This window comes from Otolemur garnettii, unplaced genomic scaffold (assembly GCF_000181295.1).
Source record: "Otolemur garnettii isolate 467f Iridium unplaced genomic scaffold, OtoGar3 scaffold00008, whole genome shotgun sequence".
NCBI lineage: Eukaryota > Metazoa > Chordata > Mammalia > Primates > Galagidae > Otolemur > Otolemur garnettii.
In genome coordinates, this window is record NW_003852403.1 from 38,294,187 (window position 1) to 38,311,719 (window position 17,533).

At 40.9% G+C, this 17,533-nt stretch overlaps 1 pseudogene; it reads right to left on the reverse strand.

The window, feature by feature from the left end:
- Window positions 1-218: 218 nt before the first annotated feature.
- LOC100962941 overlaps window positions 219-17,533 on the reverse strand; it is a 30,433-nt pseudogene continuing 13,118 nt past the window's right edge.

Consider the following 17,533-nt stretch of genomic DNA (forward strand, 5'->3'; position numbering starts at 1 on the left):
ATTCTCGGAGCTGGTCTTGCCATCTCTCTTCTTTGGGAGGTGAAGTAGGCAGCTTTATTCTTTTGGCAGACCCTCTCGGTCATTGTACTGCTGCAGCGTCAGTGCAGACTATATGCTTCTCTGCAAGCATTAAACAAAAATTCCAAGGATGAGACAGCTGAGGCCTCTGCTCCAGTATCTCCACATACATTGTCGTCCACTCCCTGACCTTTCTTGTGTTATTTCTTGGTTGTTTGTCCAGATCAAGCCATTCTCTGTTTGTGAGCTCCTGTGGTATAAGCTTTTTTGAGGGTCAGATTTCTTCAGAGCCAAATCCTGGGACCCACGTGTTCCACTGGCACTCTAAATGCTGCTGGGCAGTTTTTACCTCCAAGGTGCTGGGCTTGCGACCCAAAGCAAGCTGGCAGGCTGCTGTCACTACACTCTCGATAAAATCACCAGCAATTGCAGAAGCATTGCTTCCACATCTTCAGCCGGCTGCCGATGAGGACCCACTTCTCTTACTAAGTCCTGTAATTTCTTCTTGGTCAATACCTGGTGGTTTTCAGGACTAGGAGGACCTCCTGTCCCTGGAGTGCCTGGTAACCTCACCACTGTAGAGCCCTGAGGAGGGGTGCTGGCTGGCTCATCATTATGGATGAGAAGTTGGAGAGGTTGATTAGGGCAGAGGGGCCAAACTGGTTCACAACCTGCTGAGCTTTAGACTTCAGCTCATAGAACTTACCGAGATCCTGTTTCTTTGTGGAGCTGTGAGGACTGAGGCCAATCAAAGGCGATCGCCATATGGCCTCATGCTATGCGGAGACTGTGCCAATGAGGTGTTGTCTCAGCAGCTGGTCCAGCTGCGTCTCCCTTCCTGCGTCCTCGACATCGCTCTTGCCTCTGGGCCTTTCTATGTGCTCATCCCGGAATTTTCTTCATCCTTTTTCTCCTGCTGCCTTACTTCTGTTCACCTTCGGGTCTCTCTGCTCAGGAAGGCCCCTCTGGCCCCCACGCGGGGGTCAGGCGCCCCCTGCAGCTACGTCCTAACTCGCACACGGGGTTGGAACAGCCTCGGTTCCTGTCTGTCCCTTGTACTGGATTCCAGGAAGAAAGAACAAACGGTGTCCTGGGCTCTTAGCGCAGTGCCTGGCGCGAGGCTGCTGCTTCATAAGTCTGTGTTGTTGAATAACCAAAATCTGAAATGTGAGAAGGGAGTAGAGCAGGAGCCACAGTGGGGCAGGGGACAGAGGTGACGCGGTAAGGAAAGGAAGAGCAACCTCAGTGAATATCACTGGTCCCTGCCATGTGTGAGACACCACTGCAAGTGTTTTACACATATTAACATCAGCTCATCAAGGCTTCTAAACACAAGATGGGGTAGACACCATTAGGTCCATGCTTACAGATGAGGAGACTGAGGCACAGTGAGGTTAAGTAACGGACCCGGAGTCCTAGGAGAAAAGGGGAGGCTGGGAGTCAACCCCTGGTAGGTTGGTTCCTAAAAATACAGAGGGTACCAAAAAGTGTATACACATTTTAAGAAAGGGAAACGCTAAGTTAAATTGTCATCATCAACTCATGTTTGACTTCTGCCATTACAAGAGTTACAAAACTCTTGCAGAAAGGTTGGCCCGTCTGACAAGAGATGCAAGATGCAATAAACAGGATAATAAACATTATCAAGATACACAGTGGATTACAATTTAACACAGTTTTTTCCTGTCTCAAAATGCATATAATATTTTTGCACCCTCTGTGTATTATTTAATTTGGTCACTTCAAACTTAAAATGACTGAAAACCATTCTCTTGGTAGTTTGCCCTAGCTTCCTGGGGCTGTGACTAGCCCAGCAGGTCGAGATTGGACAGGCTAGTAGCCCATTAGAATCGGAATCCCAGAGGTGTCTCTGGGCCAAGGTGAGAGCCCTAAGCCGACTCTGAGTTCCAGACCAAGAGGACACTCGGTAGACAGCAGAGGAGCTGTTGCCTCGGACTGTGGGGCTCCTTACAGCAACTTTCTAAACAGGGAAGTTTGTGAATAACAGTGAATTTTGTTGACAAAATAGACTCTGCCAGTTAAGAAACTTCCTCTTGTGTGATGCCTGGGCATATTGTAAGTCACTTTTAAAAATTTACATCTGTTTATGGGACTCCAAAACAACTCTTGTACACTTGGGGGGCAGGTGCAGTCTAGGAAGATTTTGGAAGGACAGAGATGAATCATTCAATTATTCAACGAATATTTGCCAAGCACCTGCTCTGTGCGAGGCAGAGAGCCAGGGTTACAGTGAGGAATGAGGCAACGTGTCCCTCAGAAACTGCATCACTGTGGGGGAAACAGCCGAGAGGCAGCAAGGAAAAAGTGATCATTTGTGATTAATGTTATGAAGGTAACTCATGAGGGCTGAGTTAGGATTTCAGGGTGCTATGGTGCCTTTGGAATTTCAATGAAAAGATGGTGAAGAAATTTAGGGTAATGTCAACCCACAGGAGTTATGTGAGGTGTGGATGCCTCTGTAATTCCCCTGAGATTCTCTTGAAGAAAGCAAACAGCAGGAAGCAATGTCTATCCCTCTCAAGCGCTGGGGTAAGCAGCCCTTCACAACCTCTATTCAGAAACTGGAGGGGCTATGTCTCCAGACTAAAAGTGGACGTGTGGGGGTCTCTCAGACTTTGCTGATGAGATTGGAAAGTGGGCCAACCTTTCTGCAAGAGTTTTGTAACACGTATAAAACGTTTTAAGTCAAATACTCCTTTCTGACCCCAGCAGTACTCCTCCTGAAATTAATCCTGAAGAAGTACTCAGAATTGAGGACAAAAGATGTTGGACAAAAATATTTGTTTTAGAGTTGCTTCAGTTGGAAATGCTAGAAGAATATGGAAATAATTATGCATGGATGATGGTGCAATCAATTTTGGTGAATATTGAATGCTGGGAAATATTCACCATATAAGTTAAGTGAAAAAAGAAAAACATAAAAGTATAACAAAATCAAAACATGACAGCACTCTTTTTTTCAAAGCATAGAGATCCACGTATATGAAAAGGCTGTAAAATGTTATTGGTGGTTATCACTGAGATGAGGGATTTTAGACGAAAGTCGTCTTTGAACTTTCTGTGTTTTTCCAAATTCTCTGTAATAATCTTATCCTATTTATAATCAGAAGAAAGATATTTTCAAATGTACCTTTAGGTAAAAAATAAAAGTATGTTCAAAGGTGAAACTGTTTCTGCTAGTTCCTGAACTTAAGGAGTTGTCGAGGCTTAGAAAATAGGAAAGAAGAAAAGTAACTCTCCTTTAGGAAAAATCCCACAGCCTCCTTCACTCCATGAAGGCTGTTCACCCCTTCACTGCTGCTACTTTAACACCTTTTCTGGCAAGAGTGAAAATGAGTCTGGCAGGTGAGAACCAAGGAAGGAGTATTCATCCTAGTTTGCTGGGAAGTCTGTGCTAGCAAAGTGTGAGACGCATAGGAACTAAAAAAACAAAGGCTGACATTTATTGAGCACCTACTCTGTGCCAGCCATGATGCTAAGTACTGTGCACATACACATCAGACACACACGCCCACAGACACCTGTTCTTTCTTAAGGCTTTTGATCCTCACAGTGACGTTATGAAATTGATACTATCACTACTTCCATTTTAAAGATGGGAGTGCTGAGGCCTAGAAGGGCATCATGCCCCATATTGTATACCTAGTAAATGGTGCTGCCCGTGATGCCATGTTGGGGAAGTAGGAAAAGCAATGAATGTGGAGAGAGACAGACAAGAGAGGAGAAGAACCCAGCATGGCTATGAACCGGAGATCAGTAACCACTGAGTCCTCTGGGCACTGCAGAGCACAGCAGAGTAGAAGAGAAGATGCCAATTTGGAAAAGGGGGATTTGGCAGCCTTCACATATATGAAGTTCCAGCACTATGTCTTACAAAGGCCACTTCTATGACCTGGGCAAGGGTTTCTCCCCTTCCAGCAATCCAAAGACTAAAAAAGAACTTACTTGTATGTGATTACTGCTGGTATTTGAGAAAAAAGCTTTTCTTAAAGGTTAAGAAAGAGACACAAAGTTCTGAAGGGCTTCTGAAGAGAACTTCTGAATACCTTCCAGGACTCCCCAGGTTGGTAGTAATGCTTTTAATTCGAATCTCACTTTTGAACATGCGACTTTTCTGTTCTGTGCTACAGATAGGAGAGCCCCTCGAGCTCCCCTATGTCCATCAGCTTCCATTGAGGTTGCTTTTGGCACCTGGATGGAGAGTGAAATTGGGGGCAGGTAGGAGAAAGAGTTTTCAGAGATTTCTGAGCAAGAAAGAAAAAGAACAGAGGGGTTTTACTGTGAAAAACAAAGCCTGTTATCAGCCATGGAAGAGGAAGTGCAGCTTGGGCAGGAGCCTTTCCAGGAGAAAGGAGTGAAGGGAGGCTCAGTTCTTCATATCTGTCACCAGGGGGCAGCACTGGAAAAATACAGCTCGGTTGTGTCTAGCACTCCCAACAATTGGCGGGTTGCTTAGGGACTACATCACCTAATAATAGACAAGTTACAAAATTAGTATACCTTTGTCCCCCTCTACTCAGCCTGATGTCAACATCCACCTAAACAAATAACACATTAAAAAAAATCATAATAACTTTCAAAGATGTAGCATTTTATAAAATGTTCTGAAGTGTATGGAAATATCCTATAGTTTCTGACAAAGCTATTAACAGATATGGATCTGACTGAATTAGTCTGCCTAACAACTGAAGAGAGAAAATTGGCAGGATGCTTTAAAAGAGAATTATTTGAATATGAAATTAAGAAGGCCTTCAGGAAATGGATAAAGCCTGCTAATATTTTTGTAAGAATTACTATGTTTGTGATTATGCTGCAAAATAAAATCTGAAGTAAAGGATATTACTATTATACCATCACGTAATGTTGGAAGAGAATTTGCCCTGAAAAACCCCAAAACTAATTCATTTATTGTTTGTTCTAAGAATTAGAGCACATTTACCATTATTTCCCAAATTTTGTTCAATATAAGATTAAATGAACTTATTTTTATTTAGTTTCATTTTTAAAAGATTATTTCTAGACATTTTAATCATTTATTGTGTCACTTTTTACTACCAATTTTAAACTTTTAAGAGATTTCTCTGTGAGTATGAAGATTAAATAAGTTATTATACGTAAAGCACCTAGAATAGTTCTAGTCATATACTAAGCACTGTGCAATTTTAGTTAATATTGGTGTTAAAATGTAATTTTTCAGGAGCCAATTTTAGTTGGATGTGAGGGTAGCGTGTTTAACATTTGGTCATAATAATAACAATTACCAGAGTTGGGCATGGTGCTTATGCCTATAATCCTAGCACTCTGAGAGGCCGAGGCAGGTAGATTGTCTGAGATCACAGGTTCGAGACCAGCCTGAGCCAAAGCGAGACCTCATCTCCAAAAATAGCTGGGCATTGTGGCAGGTGCCTGTACTCTCAGCTACTCAGGAGGCTGAGGCAATAGGATCACTTGAGCCCAAGAGTTTAAGGTTGCTGTGAGCTAGAAGTCCATGGTATTCTACCAAGGGTGACAAAGTGAGACTCTGTTTCCAGAAGAAAAAAATTCTCACATACTATTTACCAGACACACTTTACATGTATGAGTTCATTTGATTCTCACAACCTCTCTAGAAGACAGGTGCTACTTTTGGTACCACCATAGTGAAAGAAATTAAAACTCTGTTTCATAGCTGATAAATGGAAGAACAAAGATCTGAATCCAAGTTTGACTCCAAATCCTGGTATCATCCTTTCTTTCCTTTCTTTTTCTTGTCCTCCTTCCCTTATTACAGAAAATCTCAAACATATACAAAAATAGCAAAATAGTAACATGAACTCCCACATAGTGTCTCCCCAGCTTCAAATAATAATCAACTTGAGGCCAATCTTCTTATCTCTACCTGCAGCTTTCCCTGTCACCCCCAGCTTATTTGCATACAATTCCCAACATCATATCATGTCAGCCATAATATTCATCATGTATATTATGGCTGACATGATATCTAGATCTAGATATCTAGAGATGGGGATTCTTCTCTTTTAAACATAACCACAATATCATTATTACACTTGTAAGAAAGCAATGATAATAGTATTACTCAACATTGATATGGTCTTTGAGGCCAGGCACAGTGGCTCACACCTGTAATCTTAGCACTCTAGGAGGATGAGGTGGGTGGATTGCCTGAGCTCAAGCATTGGAGACCAGCCGGAGGGAGGGTCAGACACTGTCTTTAGTAAAAATAGAAAAACCGAGGCAAGACAATTGCTTGAGCCCAAGAATTGGAAGTTGCTGTGAGCTATGACATCATGGCCCTCTACTCAGGGTGCCAAAGTGAGACTCTATCCCAAAAAAAGAAAAAATAGTCTTTGGAATTTTCTGAATTATCTCCGAAATTTAACAATTAGTTTGTTTGACTCAGATCCCCACATTGCATATGATGGATACATTCCTCAGATCTCTCTTCATCTGTAGATTTATTTTCCATTTTTACCCCTTGAGATTTTTTTTTAAAAGAAACTGGTGTTTGTCCTATGTTTTCTGTAATCTGGATTTTGATGCTTTCTCTCTCTCTCTCTTTGTCACACATACACACAGAGCTCCAACCCCACTTGGGAGACTGGGGTGTTACTCACCCAGGACTTTCATGGTGTGGTGATGCTCAGAAAAACATCAAACATTGTTTAATCCAGTGGTTTTCTGACTGTTCCATGGAGACCTAGGTTCTGAGGATGTGTCTCAGTGGTCAAGGGGTGGGCATGAAAGGTAGGGGCAGAGAGTGAGAGCAGGCCTGGCCCAAGAGTTGTTGCCTGCTCACCCAGGGCAGCTCCCTGTTACCTGTTTTATATTTTAGAATTCAGGACAAGAGTTCATGTAGGGGAGAACAAGGGTCCCATTGGATTGGAAAAGCACTCATTTGGTCAACAGCTGTCATTAAAGATAAGGATAGTCCAGAGACAGGAACATTCCCTCCTGCATGGTCACACGTAGCTGATATGACAGGGAAGACCTGAACCTTTCTGATTCTCTTTTATATGCCAGTGGCTTTTTTGGTATAATTTAAAAGAAGAAAAAAAAAACACTTTTACTTTACATGTTATGAGGACCAAATAGAGTTATCCTTACATCATAAGCAATAGATGTTTATGTAACAGTATAATATAAATACAATTTTATATGTTTATTTATTGCTTGGTGCCTGTGTCCTCCTTCATTTGCAAGTGACAGAACCCAACTCAAACTGGCTTGTTCATAACAGGTAAATTATTGATTGGTATGCTTAACTGGGAAGTCTATGAAGCAATCATTGTTCATTGTTTCTTAAAAAGTAGATAAATATTAATGAAAAGAAGAAAATAATCTGTAATCCTACCACTCTGAGATTACCACTGTCCACATTTTGATGAATTATAATTACAAATGTTTTGAAGCTTTTCACTTAATTACATATCAGATGTCTTTTCACATCATTAACTAGTCTTCAATATCATGTTTAATGGCAGCAGAGAATTCTATCCATGGTTGTCTCATTTATTTAAGTAATCCTTTATTATGGGCATCTAGGCCATTTCCAATTTTTCTACTATCAAATAACATCATTGCTCTAGGCTTACATCTGACCAGTCCAGAACCCTCACTGGAAAAAGAGGGCTTTTTTTTTTTTAATGGTTCCTACAAAAGTCCTGCACACCCACCTCATTGGCCATCTATGGACCACATGTTCATCTCTGAACCATTCATCATGCCTGGGGGAAGTCAGAATGTTAATTGGCCATCTTGAACACTCAGACAGTGTGGGGCAGGAGGATTCCCTAAAGAAGATCAAGTTGCCAATATCAAAAGAAGGAGAGAGATCCTCAGAAGGTGAACAGTGTACTTAAAATGACCATAGAACTTCTTGTCCAGACTGGAGCGCATTAGAGGATACAAGGGGTAGGTGCACCATTAACCATTACAGTGGACAACAGGTGTAAACTGGTACACTTCTGGCCAAATGGAACATATGGACAGAAGTACTCAGGGAGTTCTCCAGCTAAAGTGAGAACTGAGTATAGAACCCATTCTAATATTTTCTAGCAAAAGGTCATGACCAGTCACCAGAATATCTTCATGGTAGAGTTGTCCCTATAGAATAGGGTATAGTAGAGCCTGGCATGGTGGCTCATATCTGTAATTCCAACACTTTGAGAGTCCAAGGCAGGTGGATCACTTGAGCTTAGAAGTTTGAGACCAGCCTGAGCAAGACAGAGACCCCCGTGTCTCTCCTAAAAATAGAAAAATTAACCAGGTGTTGTGGTAGGCACCTCTAATCCCAGCTACTCAGGAGACTGAGGCAAGAGGATCACTTGAACCCAAGAGTTTGAGTTTAGATGATGCCATGACACTCTATCCAGGGTGATAGAGTGAGACTCTGTCTCCAAAAAAAAAAAATTAATAATAGGATAAATAGAGTAGATAGAAAAAATTACTGGAAAATGGACTTTTGGTGAAATTAGGCCAAATGAGAATCATGTGTAGGGTCACGCCAGTTGTTACCATCTGTAACAACTTCCGATCTTTGACATGTTCAGATAAGCTTCATTACATAATTTGAGTGCAAAGACATATACATCTCAAAATGGTATAGTGTAGTCAGTGGTTAAAGAATATGGGTCTGGATTCAGTTGTATTTGAGTTCAATTTTACCACTTTACGAGCTGTGTGACTTTGGGTAAATTACTCAACCTGTCTATCTATAAAACGGACTAAACATAGTGCCTACCTTAGGAGTTTATTACCAGGCTAAAATGAGAGATTGTTAAGTGCAGGGCTTGAATATGGTCAATTCTTGACAAGTGTGAGTCACTTTTGTCAATTCTATTGTTGGCATGCTTGCAGAGCCATGGGCAGCCCCTGGCTTGGCTCTGCACCAATCATTGCTAAACTTGGGACTTTGGTTGCTCTTTAGCAACGCGGTGGGAGGGTCATGGGACAGTGTGAGTGGTGTAAAGACCTGCTCTGTCTCCAGCTGCACACCTGCCCGGACATTTCCCAGTGACCCGCCCTTCTGTGGCCTGATCAGGTAGTTGCTGCCCTGACCCTACATCCAGTCAACTGGTGAGGGGTCAATTGGTATGTGTGGCCTCAGCACTATATTGAAAAGTGTTGGTAAGTAAACTGTGGGGATTTTATAATATCTCTAGGGAATGCTAAACTGTGGGGAGGAAAAGAACTGTGTGAAGGACAGTAAAAAATGTAATAAAAAAATCAAGTCACACCATCACCAAGTCTCAGTAGTCCACGGTGCTAAATTCCAAGCTGAAAAGAAAAAAAAATGAGCCAAATATTTTAGTGGATGTTTCTAGCCTCAGACACCTGGTTTGGAAACACACCACCACCTGTGCTGCATTAAACCTGTGAAAAACCCAGGAAGGAAATACAGTGTATGAGGCCAGAAAAGGGTGGGCTCCTGGATCCCTTAGGTCAAACAGCAGGCTGTAAATGACTCTTTTCAAAACAGACACATTACTCCCCAAGATTGCGGCCTGCCACAAAAGAAGGTACACACAGCGGTTGTTCCCAGCAAGGGTTATACTATATGGCTATTAGGGGAATAGAAGCAGCTTGATTCTCGCCAATGACAGGAAATAAGGTCACGTAAAGATAACAGGGCTTTGAATTAAAGAGGCTTTAAACACACATCCTGGCCTCATGGCTGGAGCCCCAAGTAAGAATTATGGAATGAAGCCTTGGGTTTTCCTTCTGCCTTTGAGCTGAACTCCTGAAACGCACTCTCTCCCTGGCTAACGTGAAGGAGTCCTGCATGCAGCAGGCACTGGCTTTCTCACGCGTTTGGTTTGTTTTAGGTTCTTTCTAAACAAGCCTCACTGTCGTGTTGCTAGAGAGATCTGGGCTGGGCAGTATATTTGCTAGTCTTGGTGGTAAATAGATTTAGAGGTCAAGATTGAATTACTTTTGCCTAGGTGATGGGAAAGGGAGCTCGCAGACCCCAGCAGTCACGGACCAGCATGTTTCTCTTTTGCCTTATTTTTCAAAGACAAGGTCTCCAAACAGGCTTGACTTAATTCAACAAAATAGAATATTAGCTCAGGGAGGAGGAAAACACAAACATCAAAAGGTTGTTTGTCATGTGTAGAAACACGTGGCTGTGAGTCTGGATTCCCTGCCCTTCCGTACGGATTGTATTTATTATATACTTATCTTGATTTCCCCCTCCTGGACTGGGGGGTACAGGATGGGAGTAGAAAGCAGAGGGGGCCACTTAAGTCAAGCAACCCATTACAACATCTAAAAGACTGGTCAATTCAGTTAGCCAGCTGGCTCTTCTACAAATAACCAACTGGTTGAGCAAATTCAACCTTTGTGAGATGCTTGCTGGCATTGATTCTGGTGCCCCTCACCGTAGACCTGGCTTAGCCAATTTCTCTCATAATCACGGAAGAAAGGGCACAGATTCTTCGTGCTTTTCAAGTTTTTCTTTTCTGATATTTAAAAGAGAAAAAAAAGACCTTGATTTTAATGCGAAGCCAGGTACAACCCCACTTCCTAGGGGTTGTTAAAAGATTATCCCTGTAAAGTACTTAGGTTGAAGTCCCGCAGAGTCAGAAAGAGCTCTGGGGCTACTGGCTCTTCATTTCATTGCCATATGTTCCCTTTAGCTCACATATGCCCTCACTGCATTCATGGTGAGTCTAGAAACTGTTAAATTTCAAAAACATGAATAATATTTCTATTATGTAGAGAATGATTAGAAGCCTTGCTGTGGTTTAGTTTTAAATAGACCTTTGGTTCCTTGGTGTTAACCCAAATTAAAAGCATAATTGTAGGTTTTTATGGTTCTGGAGTGTTTAAAGATGTTTAACATGTATAGAATAACGTTTTCTATGAAGCAATCTATGTTCATTGTTTTCTAAAAAGTAGATAAACATTAATGACAAGAAGGAAATCAGTAATCCTACCGTTCTAAGATTAGCACTGTCCACTTTGATGAATTATTATTATACATGTTTTGCAACTTTTCACCTAATTACATATCAGATGTCTTTTCACATCATTAACTAGTCTTCAATATCATGTTTAATGGCAGCAAAGCGTTCTATCCAGGGTTGTCTCATTTATTTAAGTAATCCTTTATTATGGGCAACTAGGCCATTTCCAATTTTTCTACTATCAAATAACATCATTGTTAAATAAACTCTAATCGCCGAATTCCAAGATGTGATTTCCAGTTTCCGGGTCTTCATGTCATATGGGCTGAAATTTGTAGGTTTTTCTGAAAATTAGAAATTTCCCTACATCCAAAACTAGCATTGAGAATACCCCTTGCAAAGGTTGGGATATTAAATTCCTCTCTCAGTCCCAGCAAGAAGAGGCAAAATTGGAGTCATTTTTATGACAGCTATTACCATGTGTGAGATGCTCTGATGAGGTACTCCCACCCTTTCACATGTTCCCCTAATTGTCAGCCATTTCCTCTCTGCAGTGACAACTCACCTTTCATGGGGATTTCAAAATGTGGCATCCAAATAGATTGTCCCTAAGACAAATGGAAATTCACACACATGTGTTCCAAGACACGCTCCAATGCCTTCAGATAATGTCTGACCTTCTGTTCTGGGGAAGAATCAACTGGGGAAGACCTTTTCCTGTTTAACTGGAACTCGGACTCATTTGGAAAATGTAGACATAACTTCAGTGGCAGTTGAAGACAGGTTATTTATCCAGAAGTGGTGTTTCAAAGGGATTTGAGAGTATGAGATGAACCATTCAAAAAAGAGAAATGGCTCAGGGGATCATGGGAGGGTTCCATGGGAGGTCTTACTTGGCTTCCCAGGGCTAGGCTAGCCCTAGACAAAATTGTCAGGTGGATCCTTCCTAACGAGTATCCCTTTTAATATTTAGCAGGCCTGGTTCGAACCTGCCACCCCTGGTGCACAGAGCTGGTAATGTAACCATTGAGCTACAAGCACACAGCCCTTGATAATTTTCTTCTCGGCCCCTCTTTCTCTTTTTGCTGCCCTCACACAATTAGGAGCATTGTGACCTCACAGGGACCTCTAGCTCCCATTGAACCAGCTGCTCAGGACAACTTTTAGGGATGCCCCCCAGGATAAGCTAGAAGTAGGCCCATCCCTTGTCCTAGAGGAGGAGAATGCTTTGCTTTCTGTTGGCAGAGGGAGGTCTGTAGGGATACAAAGGTCACTGTAGTGATAAAACACTTTCCTATGGGTGAAGCTGGTATCTGAGAGAGCTTTGGATAGGGAGTATCTGGAAGGGTCACCAGGAGGCTAGCCAGATGAAATACAGGACACCTAGTTAAATTTAAACTTCAGATAAATAACAGGTAACTTTTTAGTGTAAGTATATCCCATGTAAACAAAATGCCCTGGGTACACGATGTCTTGTATTTATGATTTCCTCTGATCTATTGAAGTTGCTTTTTACACATTAGGAACAAGCCCACCTTGCTTTTGAAGGACACAGAGCTTACTTATAAGGACAGGAGAATCAGTCTACTAGGGAGAAGCCAAGGAGGTGGGAGTGTTTGGCTCACTGTTGCCATTAGGTAGCACACTTTACGGAATGAATAATCAATGGTCGACCAGTGAGTTAGTTAAGTGGAGTCTATCAAGAGAATGGCTGTTTTGCCAAGTTCATGGTCAATGAACATTGGTGTGTTCATTCATACAAGTGTTCAATTAACATTAGTGTGGTTATTATTATTATTGACTAATCTATTGCTCCATGCTTAATTTATTTACAATAAATTGATTTAATGTGATAAATACACTTGTAGTTTAATCTTAGCACAAATCCTCAGTTATTTCTTTATAGGAAGGCCTAAAATTTTATAGATGACAAAAATGAGGTCCCTAGTGGCAGCGTTGTGCAGGAACTGGTTTGTGAGAGCTGATTGTTATGTATTCAGGAATCTTGCAATCATCTGGCTGTTCAACACTATTATTAAAAATTAAATTTTATGCATTTATTAAATAAGTTATATATGAATTAATTAACTGATTAAAGGTCATAAATACTCAAAACGCATCACTTCCTAATTATTTTACTACATTTTGCTCTTACCTAAGCTCTGGAAGTTATCTGTGTCTGTTGTGAGTGCTGGTGGCGATATTGGGAAGGACAGGCTACTGTGTTCTTCTAACCAGCGCTGTGTTCAGAGTGATGTTGATACGGGCGTCAGTGACAGAACAATGCATATCATTACCTGGAAATCGGCCTCGGTTGGGAGCACTTACGCCGTGGAAATCAGCAAGTGGTGCACGTGAGGGCTGTATTTTCCACGGCAGAGAGGTGAAACAGCTAAGGAGTAGGGACAGAACTGGAGTGGAAGCCATTCTTCCTGACTCCACCAGTGCTTTGGGGATCATGTTTTGGAAAGTTTTTTTTTTCAAAATCCTATCTTATTCAAATACTCCAATGCCTATTAAATATCTCCCACCAATCCTCACCCCAAAGTGTGAAACTGTTTATAGGCTATTGAGAAAATCACAGAACTTCACTCAACAACCATCTATTGAGGCCAGGCATGGTGATGCGCACTGATAGTCCCAGCTACTTGGGAGGCTGAGGAGGGAGGATTGCTTGAGCCCAGGCTGGGCAACATAGTGAGATCCTGTCTCTAAAAATAAATTCATTAATTTCAAAGCAAAAAGAAAACCCCAAACATCTATTGAGCATCCACTATGTGCTAAATACAAGGAAGACAAAGGTGACTAAGACATACAGTGGTCTCAGGTGGCAGAGACCCAAACTGTGTGTAGCAGAATTAATCAAAGTTCATAAAAGTCATTGCCTTACATGAAATTATTTATATTACACATATGTATACAGACACATAAATACTTTATGTTATTTATAAATTATATTTAAAAAATTATAGGGTTGTGCCTATGGCTCAAAGGAGTAGGGCGCTGGCCCCATATGCTGGAGGTGTCAGGTTCAAACCCAGCCCTGGCCAAAAACTGCAAAAAAAATTGTATAAGCTCTAAGGATAGTATAACTTAAATATATAAGCACAGTTGCTGCTTTACTATCACGTGATGATCTACACTTAAAAATATCTAAATAGGATCCTACAGTAGAAAAGATTAAAGGAGGCAAAAAAAAGTGTAGTAATTCAGAGGATGAGCTTTGAAGTCAAACTAACTTGGATTTAAGTCCTGACTTGATCCCTTGCTAGGACTGTAATCTTGGTCAAATTACTTAGCCTCTCTAAACTTTGATTCTTTTGTGAGAATAAAAATAATAATCCCCTCATAGGGTTTATGTGAGGATTAAATACAATGATCTACCCTGAGTGCTCTAATGTAGAGACAATACCCAGTAAATATAAACCTTGAAGAAATAAGCCCTACAAGGGAGAGATATTAATTTTTTGGAATTACAAACAACACATGTATTCCTGGAGTTTGTAATTCTGTTAAGTGGATCTTAATTTACTTTGGGAATGATACCTCTGAACTGCTGGGGGGGCTTTTACTGCCTCTTTGCAAACACAAGATGCTCTTAAACCTTAAACCGCTGTGCTCTTCTGCCCTGGTCCTCGGTGAACTGACCCTGCACCCCACATCTCACTTGCTCCTCTCTGGAATCTCGCTTCCAACCTGAGCAATCCACTGAAAGTGCTCTTACTCGGGTCAACAAAGATTTTCTGATTGATCTTTTAGGGCTTTTGATGGTGATGACTCCTCCCCTCGTTAGATAAGCTGTGACTCATTTAGTTTTTAACTTCAGGTACCCAAAGGTACGGTGGCAATCAGTTAATGGAGAAAGTGAAGGCTGGAAGGCTTCAGGAAGGAAATTGGGTGGGGAAAAACATTTCTGAAAGCTGTATTTTGATTTGAGTTTCTTTTAAGAATAAATATCATTCAGAGAAATTTTAGAATGAAGCATTGATAGATTTTTTTAGACAGTGAAGTGCTTCTTTGTCACAGCGTGTTGACTTACACAGTTGGAATTTATTTAGAGTTATTTACGAGTTTAGCATTTTCTTCATTCTCTCTTTTCATATCTCAGCTATTCCTTTGGGGTAATTTTCCTTCTTGACATATATTCTGTTTTTTGGTTTTTTTTTTTTTGCAGTTTTTTTGCTGGGGCTGGGTTTGAACCCACCACCCCCAGCATATGGGGCCAGCGCCCTATTCCTTGAGCAACAGGCACCACCCCTGGACACATACTCTTTAAGAAACACTGTTAGTGAGAGTCTGTTGATGGTAAATGTTCTCAGTTTTGTTTATATAAAAATATTTTTACCCTAATTCTTAAAAGATGGTTTATTTGGCTGTGCATGGTGGCTCATGCCAGTAACCCCTAGGACTTTGAGAGGTTGAGGTGGGAAGATTGCTTAAGGCCAGGACTTTGAGACCAGCCTAGGCAACATAGCAAGACTCTATTTCTTTTTTCTTTTTGAGACAGAGTCTCACTACATCACTCTCAGTAGAGTGCTGTAGCATCATAGCTCACAGCAAACTTAAACTCTTGGGCTTACGCGATTCTCTTGCCTCAGCCTCTAGCTGGGACTACAGGCACCCGCCAGGATGCCTGGCTATTTTTTTGTTGCAGTTGTTTAGCTGTCCCAGGCTGGGTTTGAACCTGCCACCCTTGGTGTATGTAGCTGGCACCATAACCACTGTGCTATGGGCACCAAGCCCAAGACCCTGTGAAAAGGTCAATGAAAAATGTAAAGAAAATTACCCAAGTGCTGTGGTGCACACCTCTAGTCCCAGCTACTCAGGAGGCTGAGGCAGGAGGATCACTGGAGCCCAGGAGTTTGAGATTGTAGTGAGCTATGATCACATCATTGTGCTCCAGCTTGGGTGACAGAGCAAGAATCTGCCTCAATAAAGATAGTTTCTCTGAGTGTATAATTTTAGGTTGAAAGTTATTTTTTATCAGCACTTTGATGATTGTATTCAGCTGTCTATTGATTTCTATCACTATTGCTGAGAAGTCTTCTATTAACCTAATTTCCATTCCTTTGAAGAATTCTGTCTTTGCTTTCTGACTACTTTTAAGATCTTTTCTTTGTCTAGAATGTGCTCTGCTTTGAATTTATTGAAACTCTTGAATAAACCATTGGAAATCTTTTATCAGTCTTTGAAAATTCTTAGCATTCTCTCATTTATGTCCTTCTGGAAGATCAATTAGATGCCTATGAGACCTTCTCACTATCCTCTTGTTTACTTGCCCTCTTTTTCATATTTCTGGTCTTCTTTCTGGGTTGTCCTCCGTGAAATTTCTTCAGATATGTTTGGTTTCTTTAGTTGTGATTTCCAGCCCTCCACACCCTGAGCTTTAGCCTTTTCTGTTGAATTTTTAATTTTAATTATTATGTTTTTAGTCTAGAAATGATAGTTGATTTGTTTTCAGCTCTGCTTTTTATGTGGTTTTGATTCTTTATTTTAAAAATATTAAACATTAAACATTTTAAACATGTAAAATGTATTAGATATTCTTATTGTATATTTCATAGCCATAATTCTAATGTCTGAAATCTTTGTGAATCAGGTTCTGTTTGTCGCTTCTGCTGACTTTCACTCTTGGTGGGTGTTTTATTGCATGTAATTTTTTTGTGTGAAGTCATTTGCTCAAACTATTTTGAATAAAATTTTCCTTGTGCTTTAAAAAAAAATCTATCTGGGTATTATAATTTGGGGCCCCAAATCTCTTTGTGTGGCAAAATTTGTGGTTATAAAATCTCAGGGAAATTTTATTGTTTTTGCTATTTTTACCTCTGTAATTTTCTTTGTTGTCTGCAATGACTGGGTGAGTTCACCTTCTAGTTCACCTTCTTCTCAGGGCAGAGAATCAACCTACATGAATCTTGGCTTTATACAGAGTGGGCTGGCTCTCCACCCTATGAGTTACCTGAAGATCCATTTATGTCCCGGGGTAGGCAGTGGTGGCAAAACTTAACTCTGGTCTCCTACTTCAATCCTGGTCTCAGGAGGTGAAGTATTCTTATTTTCTTGGAAGCTTGCCTGTTATTTTAAAGAAGGCTTTCTACATTTTGTCTAGCATTTTTAACTTTCCTTGTAGCCATGGGATGTGGGCTAGGTAGGATTAGCTGAGCTCAGGGCTTTTACTCTGGCCCCATTTCCCAAGAAAGGAAACAAATCAATGAAAATCAGACATTGGAATGTATTGGAGTCTGAACATTGCCACACGCTAGCTTTTAGGCTAGATTTGAGCCTCAGTTTCCTCTTCTGTAGAATCAGAGTTACTACTACTGAGTGCTAATTACTCGAGAGACACTGTTCTTACTTTTAAGAACATACATGAAAAAAGAGCAAAAATAGGGATTTCCACGGTGCGTAAGTAACAAGAAAACATTTATCCTTAATCCATAACGTGAGTCCATGTGGATCTGTTTACTAAAGTGTGTGTTTCTATAGCCTGGCTTATACTAGGAAAGATGGACCAGACCTTCCTGCGAGTCCACTTCTACTTTTCTTTTTTTTAAAAGGAAAGTTTTAGCAGGGAATAGTAATGGACG